This window comes from Lissotriton vulgaris, chromosome 6 (assembly GCF_964263255.1).
Source record: "Lissotriton vulgaris chromosome 6, aLisVul1.2, whole genome shotgun sequence".
Taxonomy (NCBI): Eukaryota; Metazoa; Chordata; class Amphibia; order Caudata; family Salamandridae; genus Lissotriton; species Lissotriton vulgaris.
The window spans coordinates 1211310662-1211334104 of NC_141694.1; positions in this window are offsets into that span (position 1 = coordinate 1211310662).

Genomic DNA, 23443 nt, shown 5'->3' on the forward strand with positions numbered 1-23443 from the left:
GATATGATTCGAGAAGGCAGGCATAATCATTTCTTCGCCATGAGGGCACTCCCTGACAAACTCTGGTGGCCAGTCTTTCTCAGCTAACAGAATTTCATAGCCTTTTGAAAGTTTTTCCCAAAAGAGACTTTTAATTTTCCTGGTTTTATTTCCCTCTATACGTAGTGGTATTTCATATAGTGTATGGGGCACGCTAACTCGCGTGACTGCAGTTTCCACCTGAATGTATTCATTCGTGTCCACTGTCTCCAGAAGATTCATCAGGGTCTTGTGAGCTATGGTCACTTCTGCTCCGCTGTCTAGCATTGTCTGTGCCCACTCTCCGTTTTTCAGCTGTGTCCTCAGTATCCTCGGCATGTTTAATCTTAATACTTTCTACCTTCTTTCTGGGAAATTGTAATTTTTTACTTTGATGAGCAGTTTCCTTGTTTTTGGACTTGGCGTGTTCTTCTCTGTGTTCCGACCGTCCTCCTCTTTCCGGTTTCTGTGAGGAAGATCGAGAAGAATTCAGTGAGAATGATCTAGAAGGACATGTATCAACATCTTGATATCTGTCTGGTTTTCTTATTTTATCCCTATCTCTAAGGTTGTATCTTTTTTCTGAGGGTTCCCTTTGGGGAGACTTGTCTTCTCGACCTGGAGATCTCTCTATATGCTGAGGAGACCTTCCTCTGGACTGGAAACCTTTTTCCCTGGGAATGGTTTGTTTAATACCTTCCCAACTCTTTTTGGAGTTTTAAAATTTTTTTTAATAAATGTTTTTTCAGGATTTTCAGTTAGTTGGGGTTTTATCGGTTTCCCACCCAAACTATCTCTTCCTAGCTCTTCATAGGATTTTTCTATGATTCTGGCAAGTTCCAATGGTTGGGCTGCTATATCTATTTCCTTCAGTTTCTGGAGGTTCTTTATATCATCCCTTGCCAATTGAACTAATTCCCTATATGCCTTTGTTAATTCTTTTAGTTTAACTAGGAGTTGTTCGCTTGACATTATTTCGTAGTCTGGGTGTGTTGCATAGTTGCATAGGACCGGCCCCGTTTCTTCTGGTCTACCTAGTGGACCCAGCCTGGTGATATGATTATTATGTTTTAGGGTGCCTTTAAACCAGAGCAGGTGCTCTTGGTATTTTAGTGGAATCTCAATCTCCTCGAAAGGAGTGTATTCATCTGGAGGTTCCTCTATTTTGTAATAGTGGAAGTCTTTTGTCGTAGCATGTGCTGCTGGATAGTATATCCATAATTAGAATACCTCTGTCTGCCGATATTCGTGTGCCTCTATCACGAATATAACTGTACCACCTCGCGGTGTTAGCCCATTTTCTGTAAGTTTTAGAATTATAGTTCTTCTTAGATTGACCGGAATGAGTATAGCATTTGGTTCAGTTTCATGAAGACTTGTGTCTTCCTCTAAGCTGCTATTCTTAATCACTCCCTTTCTTCGTCACTTTCTGACATTTTAACTGACTGAATGTTTTCTGTTGCAGATCGAATTTCAAGGAAACAAAGATTAGGTGCACAATATTTTGGAACTCTGTATCCATCAACATTGATCAAAACCAGAAACTGATACATAGGATTCTCATCCTACTAAGTTCCGGCGGATATTAACCTTTCACCCACTCCAGGCGTCTATTGGAGTTTTTATGGGAAAAGGGTTCTGTGTGAAAAAGCACGACTGAGTTACTCTATTGTCTTGCGTTAGATTATCGCCTTACCAAACGTTGGGCGCCATGTAGTGTAGTTCCTATTTTCCCAATAGGCTCTGCGCATTGGAATAACATAAACAGCAGTGTAGACGTAGGACTGAGGTCATCCAGGTCTCTACTGACTATGTTAAACTTAATTTAGGTTTGCGCCAGCTAGCTCAGAGGTCACATTTTAAACTTTCTTGAATGAAGAGGGAGGGATAACCTTCCCTGGCTCAGACAAGAAGGGATTCAGTTTCCGACAACCGCATAAACATGACAACTTTGCTCCCTCAGAATAAGAGTATATCTCTAGAGTAGTGTGAAAACAATAGACAGATATTTCACTCAGTCAGCAGTGCATACTTAGTTTCACCGGAATGCAGAGAAATAGAGAGACGGGCGTTTTCAATAAAAAGGTGTTATTTATTGAGCAGTCTTCCTTCTCATGCAAGAGAAATGAATTGCCACAATTGCATTACTTAAAGTAAAGTAAAGTGCGTACAGTAAAAGTAGTATTATGAAATAATACTATAAAAGCAATGATACGGTTTCTTAGCCATATGATACTTTAAAATGGTTAAAATATATACATACATAAATACATTGACTAAAAGGCTCAACTGGTGCTTCTAACTACGCCTACCCCGGTGTACCTGACCTAAGCCTAATACGTGGGAAGGGACAAATAAGTAGCAGTGTTAAGCTAAGTTGGTTAAGATAATTTTGCCAGGAATCTCCATCAAGTATTCTCCTAAGGGTTTAATCAGCTCCGTACCTTGGTAATAGAATGTGGGAGGTCTGGTATCTCTTTCCTCAGGAATTGATATCCCAGCAACCTGCAAGGGTAGGCTGGAAACACCGGAGCTGGATTTTCTCCGCTGGAGAAAAAGACAGCGTCTCTCTCAGTGCGTCAAACAGAAGGGGTGGCTTCCGCGGGCACTCGCTTCAGCTGGGTTCTCGGGCAAGTAGATGGCTGCTCTGCTCCAAACCACCGTGTGTTTGCTTAAGGCAACTGTTGGTATTTTATACCTGAAAGGTGCCGGGTTTGAGGTAAGGTTGGACATAAGACGTCACCAAGAACTAACAGTTCTTGTAGGACTTCAGGAGTTCTTGTTCAAATCAAAACAAAAGCAGGGGGGGTTTTTCCGGGCGGCTGGAGGCTTGGTTTGTTTAAAGAACGCGTTGTGCTTTCTAGGAGTCGATGGGAGTAGCCATGCTGTGCTTTGGATTGCATGGGCTGTTACTGAATGTGAATCTGATTCTTATGCCTTTGTCAAGACATTATTATTTATAACCTCACAAGGGCATAAATCGGGAATATCGAATTAGGGTCCTATATAAGAACACGACAACGTATCGGATGCTATTTAATGATTACTTTATGCTCGAGAGAGGTGAGCATAGGTAGTTTTCATTTTCATTTTCTCATCTGGACTTGGTAAAAAAGACAATACGAACTTTACCCAGTGTTCTGGATAATTGTGGCTACCTTAGGTTGTTTAGTTTTTTAGATTAAGTCCGTTTTAGGGCCCTGGTGCCACTGCTTATTATCTTCTTTCCCCCTTTTTTTCAACAGCGTTTTATGGGGCACCACTTACATAGGGATCGGCTCATTTTGGCCATCGTGGCTTAGATCTTCCAGGATTTCACTGGTTTAAAGCCCTTAAATAGCGAATTTGAAGTAAGTGTTTGACCAGCAATAATATGGTTTTATATTCAACCTATCCACTATGACTTTTTTTCAGGTTAGTCCGTTAAGATGATAGTGGGCTCTTTAGAATTCCTGTAAATTGGGGTTATAACCTGTATCCTATGTTTTTGAAGGTTCTTTATTATCGCACATTAATTGCGTAATACCAATTCTAGTATTTTTCTGGTGTCTCTTTTTGGCCAACATTAGATCATGTTTTTATTACTTTAAATATTCTTCCTTTCTTTCTTGAAATCTTCATGAAGAAAAAATCGACATATAGAGGTGGCGCTTTAACTAAATCTGAACCTCAGTATCTCGCTTCTGGACTATTATATTCAGATTACGTGTTCTCTGATCCATCGAATTAGATGACATTTGCGTCTTTGACCTAAATTTTACTTAGAAGGTATTTATACCAATTTCTAATATACTGTTCTTTGAATCACTGAAATGGGTGCTCTCTTTGGGCATCTGAATTTGTTTTTTCTTTCACGTTTCTTACTTACTTTATTTCTAAGCAATAGGAGATCTCTTGCTTTTAAATCACTTTTCACTTTCCTTTTTTGCATGATCACCAAGGCAGAGGAAAGTGGGACTTTTTTAATTTTAAGCTGAAATATAACGAGCAAAGATTCTTAAGAGAAAATCTGTTATATATCTCCATTTGATTGTAATACAAATGTTATGATCTTGTCAACAGCCTTGAAAAAGTTGTGAACGGCGATGAAAGACGTGTCAGCTGTAGCGGTATCAATATTGCACAATTGGAACAACTGTTATGAAGATTGTATGCTGAACAGAACTTATTACCAAATTTTGTATTAAACTAACTTTGCTGGTTGGGATCAATCAGCTGTTTACTTATCTTGTGCTGTGCTCTGTCTATGTTTGCAAGTTTATTAATATGTACAGAGGATTCTGTAATGTATTAGGTGTTACTGTGGGTGGCACGGTATGAAGACAAAGAGCACGCCTTAAAAGAGAGGGTCACCAACTTATTATTGCAAACATAGTGGAGGTGCTGGCTGTTTCTCAAGTTCCACTGCCACCATTTCTTTCTCTTCTACATTCTAAACTAACTTGATAGACATCTGATCTGCACAAGAGAAAAATTATGTCTTAGTTACCTAATAACAGATATATAAAAAACTTACAATTTGATTTATATATCATCTTTCTTTTTTTATTGTTATTATATATATTTCAACATCTTTTGTTGCAATATGAGATAATTATATACCTTATTCATATTTATTTTTACTTACAAAAAATGTAATTAACATACCGGTAGATTGAGTTCATTGGTAAAATCACTTTTCTTTCTCTTATTATGTAGATGCAATATTCTCAGGGTTTGTAAAAACGTAGCACAAGAATTGTACACCACTCTCATATAAAGCAACTATAACTGGCAACCTTCTGAACTCTGAATTATCTGATACTGAGGTCTAGCTTCGAACACCTGTGCTGTATGCAATTTAGAACATAAGACATTTTCCCTGTCACATGACTATAAAATGCAGTTTCTATTGATTAATTGCTGGTCAATGGTCAAACATAAAAACCAAATTTTTGAGGTTCTGATGGAGAAGCAACCAGACTCTTTGTTCTGGATGGAAACTTGGCTTAATGAGTCTTCAGCACCGGTATTTTAGCTGTGATGCCGCAAGGTTATGGGATATTAAGACAGGACCGCCCAGTAAAAAGAGGAGGAGGGATAGAAATAATTCATAAACTTTTCCTGAAGTGTATCATTAAGGCCGCTAACCTTGAGAACTACAAGGACATTTCTTTCTCCTTTGCTTAGCAGAAGACTACGCCCTAGCGAGCTATTTAATTTACCATCCACCATGGAGCACAAAACAGTGTATATCTAGTCTTGTAGAGAACATTATTCAGCCAGCACTACGCCATAATAACCTGATAATTCCAGGTCACCTTAATATGCACTTTGACAATAACTCCAATTCAGAGGCACATCTCTATGTAAGGAGCTTAAAACCATGAACCTAACACAAAAAATGAGCGCCCCACCGATCAATTGGGACATATATTAGACCTGATATTTGCCAATTTCTCTATGATTGAGGTTGATGCTCCGTTAATAGTTACCTGACCAGAACACCACCTGCTGGCTTTGTCTGTGCCTCTTCACAGGTTCCCACCCATTATTAAGTCTAATCAGATAATTACTAGAAGGAAGTGGGCTAAATTTATTTCAGAAATCGTTACTAATACCCTTTCAAGTACTGATATTCAGCTTGGGGGGGATGTTAATCTGGCAAACATGAAAGTTGAAAAATGGATATCAGATACCCTGGATGAGATAGCTCCCGGGACCACTAAGAATACATCTAGATTACAGAATTCCAACCCCTGGTTTAACGATGGTCTAACAAGCCAATTAAAAAAGCTCCCTTCAGATATGTCTCATTATATCTCACACCAAGTTTAAGTTCTACTCACAAGGACTACGGCAACTCCCTCTTTACCGGAATCAACCAAACTCTTCTGAGCAAACTACAAACCATCCAGAACGCCGCAGCCAGACTCGTCCTCTGGACTACGGGTCACGAGCACATGACCCAACACCTACGAGACCTCCACCAGCTCCCCGTCAAGAAGAGGGTCACCTTCAAACTCCTCACCTACACCTTCAAATCCCTCAACAACATTGGACCCAAATACCTCAACGAGAGAGAGAATCCTTCAACATATCCAAGAGGAACCTCTGCTCCACTGAACTCGCCCTGGATAAGGTCCTGCGCATCCGCAGAACCAAAACCGCCGGGAGAGCTTTCTCTTACATTATTGCAAACACCTGGAACAAGCTCCCTGTGAACTTCAGATGCTCCTCAACCCTGCAAACGTTCAGAAGGGACCTCAAGACCTGGCTCTTCGACTGTTCCGGAGCTGCCCCCCCCCCCCCAGTGCCTTGAGACCCTCACGGGTAAGTAGAGCGCTTTACAAACCCCTGATTGATTGATTGACAATCATACCATATATTTCCCTGGCAACATCAAGGTAGGGAGAGATTACGTTTAAGGCACGGCCAGACTACGTGCGACGAATGCAGCTTATTGACTTGCTTAACCTAGCCCAGCTTACTCAATGGGTCAGGGCACCAGCACACTTAGGTGGAGATATCCTTGATCCTATCTGTTCCAACTTCCCTATCAAGGTGGAGGATCCTCTGCCGATGCCCTGGTCCGATCATTTCCTGACATACTTTTCCTAGGTTCTGGAGGGTAGTATTTCCCCGAGCAATACCGGTCAAAGCCTGGCCTTTGCTAAAATCGACCCGATAACCTTCTGCTGCACTATCGCTGAGTCCAGACCAGCCCCCTCTGTTAATTTGGGGGACGTGCTTGAAAACCTCTCCAGTTGGCTCAAGAGGGTGGTGGCCCATTCCTCTCCCACGGCCCCCACATACTATCCAGGGATTCTCCATCCCAGCCATGGTTTTGTCATGAGCTTAGACTGCAGAAGCAACACACTGCAAAAAGGTAGAACGTGTATGGCGGTTGGACTATTGCCCTTTGGCGAAATTGAACTTTAGGAAAGTCCAGAAGCTGTATTATACCTCAATAGCTCAGGCCAAAAGCCTCTACTATGCGGACCACATTGATCTAGCGGGGAACAATTCTAAAAAAATCTTCTCCATCGTCCAAAACTTTATGGCCCCTAGGGCTGAATCTGTCAAACTTCCCTCGTCAAACGCTTGGTGCAAGATACTTTCTCTTTTTTTTTATTGAAATGGTTTGTTCCATCCAGGCTTCCTTTCTTTTTTTTTAGATGATCACTCCATGACCAGGCCCTCACCCTCGGGGTGCCACATATTGGGTTTCCCACCCTGACAGATTTTTTACCTCTTGACCTCCCTGAGTCACTAAAGATCCTTAAGGCCTTGAAGTCAAGCTCCTCTACCGATCCCTGCGTAGCCAGACTCCTGGCCTCGGTCACAGAGGCAGTGAACCCTGAAGCCAACAGTCTTATCAATCTGTCCCTTCAGGAGGCCTTTATTCCTTTAGTATGGAAACAGGCTAAGATTCTGCCCCTCTTAAAGAAACCAACAATAGATCCGCTGAACCCAGTCAATTACCGTCCCATTTCCACCCTCCTTATTATGGCAAAAGCCTGCGAAAAGGTGGTTAATAAACAGCTCATAGACTTCGTCAAGAGTGTTGGCCTACTTCATCAAGCTCAATCCGGATTCAGAGCCTCCTATAGCACTGAGTCAGCCTTGATGGAAGTCTCGAGGCTATTCAGGAATGTTTGGATACGGGAGGGAGGGCAGCTCTTATTTTAGTGAATCTCTCAGCAGCATTCGATACTGTCCCACAATCTCTGTTGCTTACCTGCCCTGCGGACATGGGGATCTCGGGTGCTGCCCTTAGTTGGCTTAAATCCTTCCTGGAAGGGCCACCCAACAAGTTTGGCTCCCTCCGTTCTCCTCCTCACCTCAGGAGGTGACCACCGGGGTGCTGCAGGTATCCCTCTTGCGCACCCTTCTCTGTAATTTATATATCACCCCTCTGATTTATTTGGCTGAAGAGCTGGGAGCCAAAATTATAGCTTACAATGATGATACTCAACTGCTGTTTACCTTGATAAATCAGAATGCTCCCTGTTACAGGCCAAAAATTGCCTTGCAGCAGTCTTTCAATGGCTTTCTTCAGCACAGCTCAAATGTAATTAGGGTAAGTCTGAAATTCTTCTCTATGGGACTCCGCCCCAGTTCAGAGAAACTTTATGGCCAGCGGATTTTCCCTTGCAATGGAGCAACTGTGAAAAATGTGGGAGTCTGGTTCGAGGAGAACCTTTCGTTTTCCACTCAGATTAAGAAGCTAGCGGGGAGCTGCTTTGGTTTACTTAAAACCCTCAGGAAATTTCTCCTGCATTTCCCCAGAGCAGCTAAAGAAACAGTGACCAGGGCACTGATACTTTCGCGGCTCGACTCTGCCAATCCTCTGTATGCCGGCTTGCCTGGCTATCTTCTTAATAAATTACAGGTTGTTCAAAATTCCGCCTCCAGGCTGGTTTTTAACATCCCGATGCGAAGCAATGTCAGGCAGCATTTGCGATCAATCCACTGGCTGCCTGTGGCTAATCGAGTCAAATTTCAAGCCCTTGCCCTGGTCCATTGTGCATTTGTTATGGCTGGATTTTCTGAGTAGGTGGGATCAGCCCCTAGGGGCCCCTCCAACCCAGCCAGAACGTAATCACATCCCTCCTCAGGACCAACTATCCAGGCACCTGGGTACCTACCTGAGGATGGGGAACTCGCAATATACAAGCTCATATTATTAAAAACACCACTAAATCTATAGGGATACTAAGAATACTCACTGATTACTAGGGATATCCATACCCTACACCACACTTATATTCACATCAGTTGGTCACGCGGCCACTCAGACCCAGACCGGTCTACCCTAGGGCAGATATGACACACAATCCGGTGCGTCTACACATGGGCCTGCAGAACCCAATGCTCCCTTTTCCAAACTGTTCGCAATTCTGCAAAACTACACGCCAGTCTCCTTCCTGGCGCTCTCACTTACACACGGGCCGCAATCCGGCAGCCCTCCACGCTGGTAATCCTCCCCAGCGTTCTCACTAGCGCCGCATATCAACGACGACCACATTCCTATGAACACCTATATATATATATGTATATTGGGAAGTCTCTTCACTAAGGGTCTGCTACTACAATAATAGGAGTTAGCCAATTAATATCGTGTGTCTCCTATTCTTGGCATCATAGGTCCACTCACTCCCTATTTATGTGATCACCACTTACCTGATTGGGATTACTCATCCATTCATGTTATTGTTATTGTTATTGTTAATGGGTTTTTATAGCGCGCCTAATCACCTGCAGGCCTCATGTACCTAGTAAACACCTAGGATATGCATTTACCTAGATTGAGCAAAAGTATGAGATACACGCCAGTTTGTTACAAACTGGGGGGTTATTTTATTACAACAATATAAACATTTACACAGATCTGTGACTGACAAAGACTATAGGTAGAACACACCGCTGAAAGAGAAAAGATTAAACATAACAGGAACACTCCGCTGAAAGAGAAAAGATTAAAACATACAATGGCTTAGGGAATAAGGACAAGATTAAGGATGGAGGTCACCTTATTAGTGTGTAGTCTTGTTCTAGCTGTCATCTGGGTTCCTCTCTCGTCTGTGCCTTGGCTCATCTCAGACTCCCTCTCTCTCCTGCACTCTTGGGTACACCTCTGCGCTGATCACTTTGCACTGGACTCCTCTCCCCCACGAACTGTCTCCACCTTCCAGCTTCAATCTTAATGGTTCCTGCCGCTCTGATCACCGTTCATTCCACTAGCTTATTCACTCTGTCTCTGCGCCAATGTCCAATTAACTCCATCTGCTCCCATAGGTTAGTCCACGATCTCTCCTCCGTCTCTTCTAAAAGGCATTACTTCAGACTTCAGCTATTCACACCTCCTCCTGATAAGCAACTGCTTCTGACTGCTTCCTTCAGTTCCAGCTCACTATTCAACTCAGCTTTCTCCAGCTTGAACCCTCTCGCTCTGCCAACTCCACTCCACTGCTTTCCACTCCTCCACCTTAACACGACTCTCTGGCACCGCCACCTTCACTCGACTGCAACTCTACTCGACTCTCACTCTGCTCGACTCACTGACCCCGCCTCTGCACTTCACTGATATAGAATGCTGTTTCCTCATGGAAAGTTCCAGCCATCAGCCTGCCGCCCACCAGGTCTCTGCATCACCTCGCATCAAGGACACACACCCAGCCGGCCGGCCTTTTGTTGTGTCTTCCACACAGAGAATAATACAGCCTACCGATAAGGGCTGGCCCAGACCGGTTCTCTCCAAGTGAAAAACAGCCTTAACTATAAACTTTGCCTTTGCCCTGAAAAGCCTCTCAGCTTCATCAAGATGGAGTCCCTCTAGCTCTAGGCCTGTAGGCCTGAAAGGGGTGAAATGCTCCTTAGCTCTGTCAGAATACCTACATAAACCATACCAATGTGTCTAATATGTCAAAGCCAATAGGCAATAGACAGGTTAAAGTCAAGAATAAAGGATCTATTATCATATTAAGCAGCTATCCTCTTCTAGGTCTGGAAAAAAGGGCTTAAAAGGGCCAACACAGGCTAAGAATACCTATACTAGATGTGAGCAAGATTAATGATCTATATCACTGCTAAATAAAGCCAACAACTCTGCCATTACAGCATTGCATGACTGTGGCGCCTCCTATCTATGGAAGAGGTTCCAGTTTTATGCCCCCACCAGATATCTTTGTTCTTCTTCTCTGTTCCTGGCCCATTCTCCCCGCTTCTGGCTCACTAGAGTGGGGGGTACCTAACTTGCTGTCAGATCTACCATAGCCTGGAACGCATACCCCCTGGCTCGCCACAGTATTCAAGGCTTCTATCTATTTTAAAAATATCGAAGACTTATCTTTTTACTTAAACACATCTTCAGGCATCTGTGCTTACTCTCCCTTTCTCTGGGCTCGCGCCGGGACACTCCTCAGAGTATCTGTGCACGCTATAAGTGCAAATAACACAACATAACATAACACCCTACATAACTGCATGTAATCTAAGATCTGTAGGGGCTCACTTAGTCAAGGTGCCAAGAGGGCAAAGGGCTAGGATGGGAGCTTGGTGTTGTTATTTCCCTTTTCCTCCCCTACCCCAGTGATACTTTCCCACCCCCCAGGTTACCCAAGTGGACTCTTCCTACGGAGTCTGCCTTAGAATCTTGGTGAGAGTACTGTGAAGGAAGTCGGAGAGTGGATGGCCAGTAAAGAGGTTAATCAGTTCTTACCTCATCTGTTTGTCGTTAATTTTTAACACTGGTGACAATCTACTGTTTAGGGGCAGTCTTGGACATCTCCCATTTGCGTGCTCTTTCCATTTGCAGTGGTGACCTTCGCTGAAAGCTGTCTGTTACTGGGATCTTAATAGGGCATCAGTAGAACTCAGTGAAATCTATGACCTTCAAGACCACGTATGGGAACTTGGTACATATACCAAAAATCAAAAATGTACTCAAATTATTGAAGTAAATAAAGGATGAGTAGATTTCTGATATTTAAAAATAATTGTGATTCGACCCCAAAGTGATTAACACATTATTGTGAAATACTTATTGGGAAAAAATGTAACATGATAGAGATATATTTCTATGTGACGGCCCAAATTTGTGAAGCCTTTGCAATGTCCTTACATCACACAAGTTGACTGAAGGACAACATAAAGGGCCTTATTATGACTACGCCAGTCCGATAGACCTATGTGGGCATGGTGGCGGTGCAGGCACCGCCACTCAGACCGCCCTATTACAAGTTGGGCAGTTGGATCGCCATAGTCCCACTGCTACCGCCAGGGTTCCACAATCCCTGGTGGTCTTGCAGTGGTCTGAGGCTCGCAATAACCTGTCAGTGCTGCTGTGGCGCAGCCAAGCATATTACAAGTTTCCTCACCCCCACAGTTTTCATGGGAGTAAACCCACCATGAAATTAAGGGGGCCTTACAGAGTCCCTGGTGACTCAGGGCCATAGGGATGCATGCAGGGGGACACATTGTGTACCCCTCCTATCTGTATGCATGCCCAGTTCCTGCACAGCATGGACTTAGCAGTTCATGCTTTCCAGGCGCTTGCTTTGGTATTCCCATTGTGGTGCCTTTCTAAGGCTCACTGCCTCAGACCGCCAAAGCACCACCAGCCAGACCAGGAGGAAACTCCTAATCTGTGGCAGAGGGGTGGTGGCGTGGTGGCCCGCTGGCACACAGCCAAAGACGTAATCCGGCCCAAAGTTTTTAGCAATACTTACAAAGCATGCTGGGGTGATTTGTGCTGCCTTGTTTGGATTTGTAAAGAAATCTAACACAAGGTCAGCTGCTTCTCCTGTGTTACATTACATTTCAATTTAGGAGGCAATCCGTGGACTGAGCAAGGATGTTCCTGTGCATCCACCCATGGATTTTGACACATTCCCAGATTTACTTAAAATAGTCAATCTGGGAATGCGTCAAAATGCTGCAGGGCATATTTACTGCTCTTTAGCTCTCATGCTGCTCTGGCACACTAGAGGCTGCCTAGCACCAACACAGGCGCCACTGCACCATGGTGTAAGTGTGCCTACATAGCGAGCAGGATACCTTCCTGCCCAACAACAATCCTTAGAGGTGTATTCCTCTTTGTATGTGTGCTGCAGAATGGAGCCCACGTCAAAAGAAGAAATAACAAGGAGAAAAACAGATATTTCTCCTCATTACATCTCACTTGGGAAAATGTCGCTCTTCGACTCATTCCCAGATTTACTAGCTTTGGTAGATCTCAGAATGTTCCAAAATTCATGGGTGGATGCATGAAAACATCCATAATACACCCTTCAATCGCCTTCTCAATAATAGGTAAAGCAATGCAGCACTATGCTCTGTGTTGTGTTACTTTTTAAACCACGCAAAGCCAGGCAAAGTGGCTTGACTTGATGAAGCAAATATCAAAAATGATGTTTTGTTAGCCCAGTGCAACAAAAGTGGCATAACCCCCACGCACTACCATAGTAAATCTGATCTGCTGAGGCATTCTGCAGCACAAATAGAAACAGAAAATGCCTCTAAAGCATGTTTTTGCGCAGGAAGGTGTCCCTTCCTGCACAAAAACAATCCTGCTTGTATCACAGGAACCATTAAAATATGTTGCAAGGGTGCTTGCATTGGCACTAGGCATCACACAATGGGGTAAAGCTAGGTGAGGGCAGAAATGCTGAATATATTTGTAAATATGGAGCATTTCTGATCTCTTCCTTCTGCACAATGCAGTGCAGCAACTGCATTGTGTGAACGATTAGTAAATATGCCCCAAGGTTCATACCTTTCACGTTTAAATAGTCCTCTTTTCTATGGAAAAATGACAAAATATGCAATTATGGCTTTTACCGTTCAACAAATTATCCATTAGTGCTTTTAAACTACTTCTGTAGAAATTAGATTTTTTTTGTTTTCGGTGCCATGACATCATGTTGCACTATAACGTTAATTAATATGCATGGCTCATTCCATAAAAGGCTTATTAACGATTCACTTTGCTGTGTGCAGTTTATCGGAATTCTGCAAATCTACATTTGTCAAGACCGGGTTTATTAGAGTAATAATTCCTTCCTGACCTACCCTTTGATGCTTGCAGTCTGTATTATCTGGCCATATTAAAATGTGAAATTAGATTATTAACCTCCTAGCTAGCTGATCTTGTGGTAAGCAATTTAAATGAGGCAATATATTAGACAATCAATTTCCCCACTTGCTGTGTAGTCTGCTGTAAAAGCCATAGCATGACAAAGAGAATTCACAGTAACATCTGTGGAGGAATTATGAGGTAGAGTGGGAGGATGCGTGATTTGTGCAAAAGCATTTGAGGACTGATTTTCACGCAACATAACTACACACAAAATAATGAACAAACAGGTAAATTATGATAGCAAAATGCACCACAAGGAAACAGAAAGGCAATGTAAATGAAAACAAAGTGGAACCGCCTACTGCTATTATTCAGCAGACTTTAAATATCACATGAAACCATGACACTGAGGGCAGGCGTGCAACACCAATTTGCCTCACGGGGCTTCAGCCCCCCCCCCCCTATAACCACTCCATCCCACCCCCGTCGTGTGTGTCAGCCCAGGCTGACACAGCTTCGCAGGCTGGTGACCATCTAATTGCAGCTGCACCTGAGTACTTAACGGATCTTTAAAAGACCATTCACTTGTAAATTAGGTGTTTGTTGTGTTTTCACCCCTTCTTTCAGTCACTCTGTCTATGGTTGGAAGAATTAGCCCTCCCCGAAATATTTTTCAGCCCCCCCCCCCCCAGAAATTTGTCTCTAGTTGCCCGCCTGACTGGGGGCATCATTGCTACACTCATCGGCTTTCATTTAGCATCCTGGTGCATTGTGGGAGCTTTGGTTGTGGTTCACGTCACTGGAAAATATGTCGATCAAACTAGCAGATAACAACATCTTTTTAAAGAAAGTCTGGACTGTAATGTAATATATCTGGTTATGTGGAATCATCTCGTATACCAAACAAATACACAGCATAGGTGTGCAGCTCCCTGCAAACAGATCTGGCTACGTATACTCACTACTGTAGTCTGGTAAAAGCCAGCATGGAGTTCAAATGGCATAAAGTAAAATAGTTGGCCCCTACTGCAGGGTGTGATGACTGTCCCTCGAGTCTCCCATATCTCATAGATATTCCTTGACCTTGGCCTGAATGGGGCCCCTTGAAGGGAAGGGGTCCCACAGGAGGGTTGGATCCCCCCTGCATTGCAGTGCCATGCATTACTCCCCTGTGTAGTCCAGCATTTGCAGTCTGCTTTTGCTTTAGCATTTGCACACGTTGAAAATAAGAAAACATTTAGGGGCCTCATTCATACCGGTGCAGTCAATAGGAAAAAAACACCGGGAAGCAAAACACTCGCAAAGAGCGACGCGGACAGTGCGCATGGCAATTTACAACAAAAAGGCATGGATCTGCGAGTATCAGCAAACGGAGGACCAGACGGTAACGAAAACATTAAAAAAAAAATCTTAGATTTTAAAGTTAAAGCAGCGTATGTTTAATAAACTTTTAAGGAAAAGTGTCATTCAAAAGCAAACTTAAACGATTACAAAGAACACTTTCAGGCGTTTAAGCATTGCACATTGCACATAACATCAGCTACTATTTACACTAAAACCGTTATAAAGCAAGAAATACAATCAGTGACATGGCAACTGGCTGTATCTGGAACGTTTCACCCCCTGAATTATTTCTGTGCGCAGGCAGTGAACCAGTGTTAAAGTGGGAAGAGTGGAGGGAATTTTTCCCCAACTACATTTCCACGCTTGAAGAAGATGCAGAAATAAAACCTGAAAAGAAGTATAAAATGTTATTGCATATCTTAGGGGTAGGAGGAATTAAAGTTTATAATTCTATAAACAAGAAAATAAGAGGAGAAAATGAAAGTGATGCATTCTCAAACGCCTTTGACGATCTAAATGCTTATTACAAACGGACGGTTTGTGTTGGGGTAGGCAGGTATAAGTTCTTCCATAGGAAACAAGGGAAGGAAGAGTCAATAGACGACTATGTATCAGTACTAAAAGACCTAGCAATAGACGGATGTACGTCGTTACAATGCCTGCTTTTACAACGCATGCCTTTTACGACGCAACTTTTACAATGCAAGTCGTTACAACGACTTGCGTTGGGGGGCGCTGGATAGTGAATAGTTTAATTTACTATTCCAACTCCAGTCCCCGTGGATAGTAGGGAAGGTGTTGGATAGTAAATTAAAACTATTCCCTATCCTAGAGAGCCCCCCAGCGCAAGTTGTTGTAATGACTTGCGTTGTAATGGTTGCGTCGTAAAGGTACTGCGTTGTAAAAGTTGCGCTGTAAACGCTGTTCCCCGCAATAAACTGTCGTTTTGGACACCTTCAAGATGAATTAATAAGGGATCAAATTGTAATGCAAGGCTCAAGCAAAAACATTCAAGATAATCTATGGGCTAAGGGTGGGTACCCTCTGCAGAACATTATAGATATAGCGAGGAAGGCTGAACTCACGGGACGATGCGCTAAAGCGGTGCTAAAAGAAGATAAAGTAAAGAAGGAAGGAGAGAACGTCAACAAGGTGTCTGATCAAAAAGTTGGAAAGTTAGTAAGCAGAATGTGAAACCAAAAGACCCCAAGCAAACTTACAGGAGGAATGAGACACGGAGTAGGGGATATTGTTACCGATGCCTCAGCACTGCTCACATGGCGTATGACTTTAAGTGCCCAGCCCGTGAAGCAAAATTGACATATTGTGGTCTAATTGGACATTTTAACAAAGCATGCAATAGGAGAAGACCCCAACGTGTAAAAGCAATGGAAGATGAAGAAGAAGAGTAAAATGATGAGGATGATGAAGACATCAACATGTACATTCTCAACATAGACGATGAACAGGAAAAAGACAATGGAACCAAATTAAAAGCTAAGACAAAGTAACTAGTATGTACCATGACAATTGGTGGAGTGGAAATAAACAGATTCAGGCTCACCCTATACCATCGTGAACGAGAAGGTCTGGGTAACTAAATTCAAAGGGAAGTTTGGAGAATGACTCAATAAACCAGACATTGCAATAAAATCATTCAATTGCAAACCTATAGAAGTACGTGGTTACAGAAGTTTGAAATTCATATACAAGGGTAGAGAAGCCGAATGTAAACTCTATGTTTCAAAAGTTGGACCATCAGTACTCGGTTGGATGGACCAGGGAAGTCTGGGAATCAAGCTGGATCCAAACAGCAATGAACCCGTGCTGAGTCTGTCTGACACAGACAACTATGCTAGTCAAATACTAACAAAATACCCCAGGGTATTCAGTGGCAATGTGGGTGTACTTAAGGGATACCAACATAAGATAAAATTGAAACCCATCACCACACCCACAGTACACAAAGCAAGGAACATACCATTTGCCATAAGGGAAGAGGTCAGAAAGCAACTTGACAAATTACTAATGGACGGAATAATTGAGAGAGTAGAGGTGTCAGAGTGGGTCGCACCTCTTGTCGTAGCAAAACGCCCCAACGGGAAACTCAGACTCTGCATTGACCTACGAGATCTGAACCAAAATATCTTGGTGGAACAGTACCCACCGCCAAAGATAAATGAGATGCTGTTCACTACCAAGGGCGTCAAATGGTTTACCACCATCGACTTAAAATCTGCATACCACCAGGTACAACTACACCATGAGAGCAAGTCATTAACCACCTTTGTAACACCATTTGGATGTTTTAGATTCACCCGCGTTCCATTCGGATTTGCCTCTGCGGCTGCAATGTTCCAAAGATTAATGAATACCATCTTTGAAGGTGTCACTGGAATATTGTTGTTCCAGGATGATATCCTAGTGATGGGGAAAACAAGAGAGGAACATGACAGTCGGGTGGAGCAAGTTCTAGACATATTGAATGTAAAAGGATTAACCACTGAGCATTTGAAATTTTATTTCACATGCAATTCTGTCAACTATCTGGACCATCAGATAACTGGTAAAGGCATCAGTCCTAAGAACGACCTAATTCAAGCTATAAAGGACTCACCAGTACCCACCAGCAAAGACGAAGTAAGGTCATTTCTTGGATTGGTGGAGTACTATGCATATTTCATCAGGAACTTTTCAACAAAAACTTATGCATTAAGACAGCAATTGAAACTAAAAAACAAATTTGAGTGGACTGAGGAATGCGAACATACCTTTCAGGACCTAAAACGGGATATGTGCAAAACGCTACCTTTGCAAGGATTTGATCCCACTCTCCAAAACTACATGACAACTGACGCAAGCAACAAAGGCATAGGGGCCGTACTAACACAGAAAGATGCCAAAGGAGCGGAGTACACAGTTGCGTTTGCATCACAATCGCTAACATCAGCTGAAGAAAGTAATTGAACAGGAGGCGTTGGCCTGTGCCTGGGCCCTCGAGCATTTTCGACAGTACATCTGGGGTTGGAAAGTAAACCTTTGCACGGACCACAAACCTTTAACGAAGGTCCTCACCACGAAAGGTCTACACACAGCTTCTCCACGTCTAGCAAGAATTTCGATGCGCCTGTTGGATTACATGTATGGCATACAAAATGTTCCAGGTGTAAAGAATGTAGTAGCAGACTTTTTAAGCAGAATGCCACTGGAATCTGAAAATAACACTGAAATCAATGAAATTGAAGATTTGTGCATTGCAAATTTGTGGAAATGCTCTAGTGGTATTGATGGAGCAGATTTCCTCTGCAGTCAGGCATTGTTTTATTTTTGTGCTTCAGACAGACTGCATTTAAATTGCCACGCACATTTTGGTGCAAGTTAAAAACATGGCACAATATGAAAGTGAGACCAATTCAGTCTGACATGCTTTTGCTGAATTAACATGTGTTTTTGCAATGTAGAGAAAAGTGGCCTTTTTAGCTTTGAAGATTAATAGAATGTGTTTCTCTCTTCCCAGCGCATCCCATGTAATCTAAATCCACTATTCCTGTCTTAAAAGACTTTGACTTGTTGCATATTTTGATAAATATTTTCAGTTAATAACACCTCTTTTACTTTGTTGCACATTGCACATTTATTTTACATGTTGTACATAAATAATGGAGTTTGGAAACATAATGTGCTGATTCACATGACATTAATATTATCTTTTTGTTTGTTTTATTTTCGGGCCTACCATTAAATGGCTGCCTGTGAAACCATCAAAAGCTATGGCTTGCTTTGAATGAGAAGGGAGCATGCGCAGACTGTGGCAGCTTTCCTCATGCCAAGAAGTGAAGGACAGCTTGAACTGTACATTCTTCTGATTGTGCCAATGTACCGGCTAACTAAAGTATCCGTCCTACTGCGCTTTGGCAGGAAGGAAGACTATTGAAAATTTTCCCTAGCAATTGTTGCAAACTTATAAAATGTATTTATTATGTATGCTTCATTTGTTAAAAACTGGCATGGTCAGGTTTTTAGAATGCGTCAGGGTGATGAGAACTCATGCCACCATGACTAACCAATCAACATACAGGTTTTCCTGAAATGCAACATTTTGTGTAGTCTGCCAAAATTTTGTGTATAAAAACTGACAGGGGCGGGCTTTCTCAGCTCAGCTGGCTTCTTGCTCATTTTTGGCTTAGGCTTCTATGGGTTAGGTACGAGAAATGTCCCGGGAGATTGCTGAGGGTTTGCGTCCGAGGAGAATCAGGGGGAGGTTTCTTGCTTCCACGTCATATCTTGGCCACATTCCTTTGAGGTCTTGTGAAGGGCGGGCTGTCTCCCTCCCTGCTTGCTCTTTAGACACAGACAGATGCAGAAGAACAGCTGATTAAATAGAATTAGATGCTAAACTTCAAGTTATGCTTAGACAAATTAATTAGGTCTGAAAAGATTTATTTGACTTATGCATTTATTTTTCTTAATGGGAGATTTTTGCAAACTATTTGATTTTTGATTAGCCTTGCAAGACTATATTTTTCTTAGAAACTCTTTGAGTCTTGAATGACATTTTGCGCCACATTCCTACATGTTATGCCTATATGCAGACTGTAATGTGTTCTGTATTAATGCTATTTTTTCTGTTTTCCAAATTCTGTAACCTGATTGATATTTTACTAATGAATAAAGGGTCAGAGAAAAATTAACTTTTGACTAGAAAATAAAACCCTTTAAATACTCAACAACTCTCTTTATTGGCTTAAAATAATAATTGCATTTTTGACTGTTCATGATTATTAAAGTCTCCTGAAGGTAATACATGGTGTGAAGGGCCCAACACCTTTTGAGCGGTAATTTAGAGGTAGCATGAGGGTTTTGCATTGAGAAATTACCAGAAGAGATTACCGCTCCATCAGTTTTTGGTAATCAGAGGATGGTTATTATTGATTAGTTTGGTGATTAATGATTATTGATTTCACCATCAACTACTCAACTAATGGATCATTGACCTTAAGAAGGGAAATAAAATAATTGCCCAAGTTAGATAAATGTCCAAGTCCTGATTCCTGACTCCAATGCTCGGACCCGGAAGACTGGCAAAGCAGTACTGGCAGGTGATGCAAGAAGTGGTGTGAGTATAAATAGGGTTGTGAAATGTTGTTAATATGCTAGCATGTTTTTTTTAAAGCATGTATTTTTGAAGTGTTGAAAATAGTAAGGGTTTTTACTGTTGGTGATATTTTGCTCATTTTGAATTGATGGTGTTATTGAAATATATTGGTAATTTCATAGGACATACTTTTTTGGTTATTGATTACATGTTTTAACTTTTCATGTTAAGTTAGTGTCTTGTTCTATGTTGTTTGAAACACGCAGGTATGCACACCTGTGGAATCCCGGGAAGGAATAGCGGGTGGTAAATGGAAGCCACACTGCACTGAGGTTACTCGTCTGTTGGAATAGCACTGAGAAGCTAGGTAGGGCTGGCAGTGTTAAATTAGGGACTATTTTCTGTGTGAGTGATTTATAGCAAAGAGTTCGCTGGTGAAACTTTGGTCTGATATCACCTAGAAAGGGTCACACTAAAGGAGTAGCAGGTTCTTCTGAGCTTGATTGACAGCAAAAGGGTTCGCTGGTGAAACTTTGGCCTAAGATATATCCTGAAGGAAAAGGCCAAAGTAGTAGCAGGTTCTTCTGAGCTTGTGTGAAAGGTAAGCGGAAGCGATTTACCTGTAGTGTTTGAAGAGTAAACAGAAGGTCTTACTTTGTGAAGGATAAGCGGAATGTGTTACTTGCAGTGAATATAAATCTATCCTTTATTTAGCACAACAGACAGAGTAGCAAATGTATTTATGTTGTTACTAACAGAGTTATTGATTAAGAAAATATTGCAGTAAAGTTTTGAGGAGGGTCAGTAGTAGGAGTAAAACTGACTAAAATTGAGACTGACAGCTTTGGAAAATAGAAATCGCACTGAACTGTTGCAAAAATGAAATTGTTTGAAGGCTTAAAGAAGCTGTTAGGAGGTAAAGTGAAAAATTCGTTTTTTATTGGTGATGCTCCTGAAGGAACACCTGTGCATTTTATGTCTATCAATTTGGGACAAAATACATGTATGTGGGTTCACCAATGGTGCAAGATTACTGAAAAAGAGGGTGTTTTGAGGTTTCCAAAAGATGGTACTTTTGAATTGCAAATTATTGACAAATTAAGGGAAGTCTTATGTGAAATAAAGACACCATCTAAAGCTGCACAATTTGAGGCCTTAAGCTTGTGGGAAAAGACAGCAAGAGAGAAAGCAAGTGAGGATAAAAAGGTAAAGCACCAAATGCAGGAGAAGAGAATTAATGATGATAAAGAGCTTCAAATAAATAATGATTCAGGTGATGAAATAATGGATGCATTGTTAACTGAGTGTCCACCACTTTATGTGGTTCCCATTAAAAATACTGAAAATAGTGTACTAGTAAGCACTACAGTGGCTACTGCTTCTGTTGAACAGAGAAAAACACAGATTGAGAAAACTGTGCAGACCTTTTATATTGACACATTACCTGTTGATTCAGCACTGACAGTAATACCTCCAGGTGTTACTGCTTCAAATGTGCCTGATTCAGTCCAAGAATTGCTAACTGCAGATGCACAGATAATGCATAGAAAAATTATGACTGTCCCACTGAGCACCTTGTGGCCCGCTCTTTGGCTTTTTCTCCCCCGCTGACCTGTTTATTAATGTATCGTCCCCCTCAACCCTCTCATTTGTTTTTACCAGCATTCCAGGATCTCTTGGCCACTTTAGCGATTAATCACGCTTCTGTCTTAGTTTTAGGGGATTTTAATTATTGGCCCTCAGACTCTCACGAATGCACTGCCTCTAAACAATTTTCCGACTCACTTACATCTCTGAACTTCACTTCTCATCTGCACACTCCTACGCATATTCACGGTCATGTACTAGACCAGGTGTGGTCTCTTAATACCTCGGTCTCTTCCATGACCGTGTCCCCTTGCCCCTGGTCAGACCATGCCCTGATTTCCTTTTCCCTCCGCCTTAAGTCAGTAATAAAGACCCCGCCTGCTAAAAACACCTGGGCGCGGAGCTGGAACAGGGTAGACCTTTCGGCTCTGTCTTCCTCTCTTCTAAACTCTGCACCCATCTTAGAGGGCTTGTCTTCCATCGCTCAAGCCACTGCCATCGACACCTGGCTCGCTGGAGGCTGCGATTCGGTAGCCCCACTACGACGGATATCTACCCGAAGATCAAAGGAATCAAATCGGTGGTTTGGCGACGATTTGAAGACAAAAAAGCTTACCCTCCGGCGGGCCGAGAGGCAATGGAGAAAGGATTACTGTCCGTCACTAAGAACTCACTACCTGACCCTGCTGAGTGACTACAAAAGGGCCATATTGAGTGCTAAAACCGCACACTTCTCAGCAAAAATCTTAGCAGCAGAGAATAAATCCAGGGAAATATTCTCCATCGTTCAGGACCTGGCATATTCTGACAGGGCTACCCTTAAGCCCCCCCCTTCTCAGTCCCTCTGTGATTCTTTGAATTTTTATTTTGTAGAAAAAATTGTCAACATTAAAGCCAACATTTCACTCCCTTCCCCTACATTCATTGAGCCTTCTCCCCCGACTATTCACAGCCGTCTTTCTTCCATCCCGCCGCTCACCGAAGAAGTGTTCTGTGCAATACTCCCCAAAGTTAAGTCTGGTTCCCCGGCAGACATCTGTCCAGCCCACATTTTGCAGGAGATTTACTCTGTTTGCCCTAAACCCCCAATCTCCCTTCTTAACAGCTCGCTGGCTCAGGGGGTAGTAATACCAGCTCTTAAAGCTGCCACTATAGTCCCCATCCTCAAGAAGCCTGGCGCGGACCCTTCTGCTCCAGCCAATTATCGCCCCATCTCTCTCCTGCCCTATTTGGGCAAGGTGCTGGAGCGACATGTAACATCAGTCCTCAGTGCCCATGTAGAAGCTAATGGGGGCCTAGCGTCCCGCCAGGCAGGCTTCCGGCCGAGACACTCCACCGAGTCTGTCGTGGTGTCGGTCCTGAACAACCTCAGGGAGGGCATGGACCAAGACAACCACCAGGCCCTGGTGCTCCTCGATCTCTCCGCCGCCTTCGACACGGTGGACCATTCCATCTTACTTTCCCGTGTCGGAGCGGCGGGGATCGAGGGCTCAGCCCTGGTCTGGCTTTCGTCCTTCCTGAGGGACCGCACCCAGGCGGTCCGGCTGGGGGATTTTTCGGCCACCCAACTCAAAGTCACTTGTGGTGTTCCCCAGGGTTCTTCTCTTTCCCCTCTTCTGTTTAATCTTTATATCTATCCTTTGATCTTTGCACTTCAGCAACTGGAGGTCACTGTTTTCAATTATGCAGACGACCTCCAGCTTATTTTTAATTTGTCTTCTTCCCCACATTCCATCTCCAATTTTCAGTCTACTATGATTTTCATCAGGGACTGGATGAACCACAACCATCTGAAGCTGAACCCTGATAAAACAGAATTGGTCCTTACGGGTGGTTCC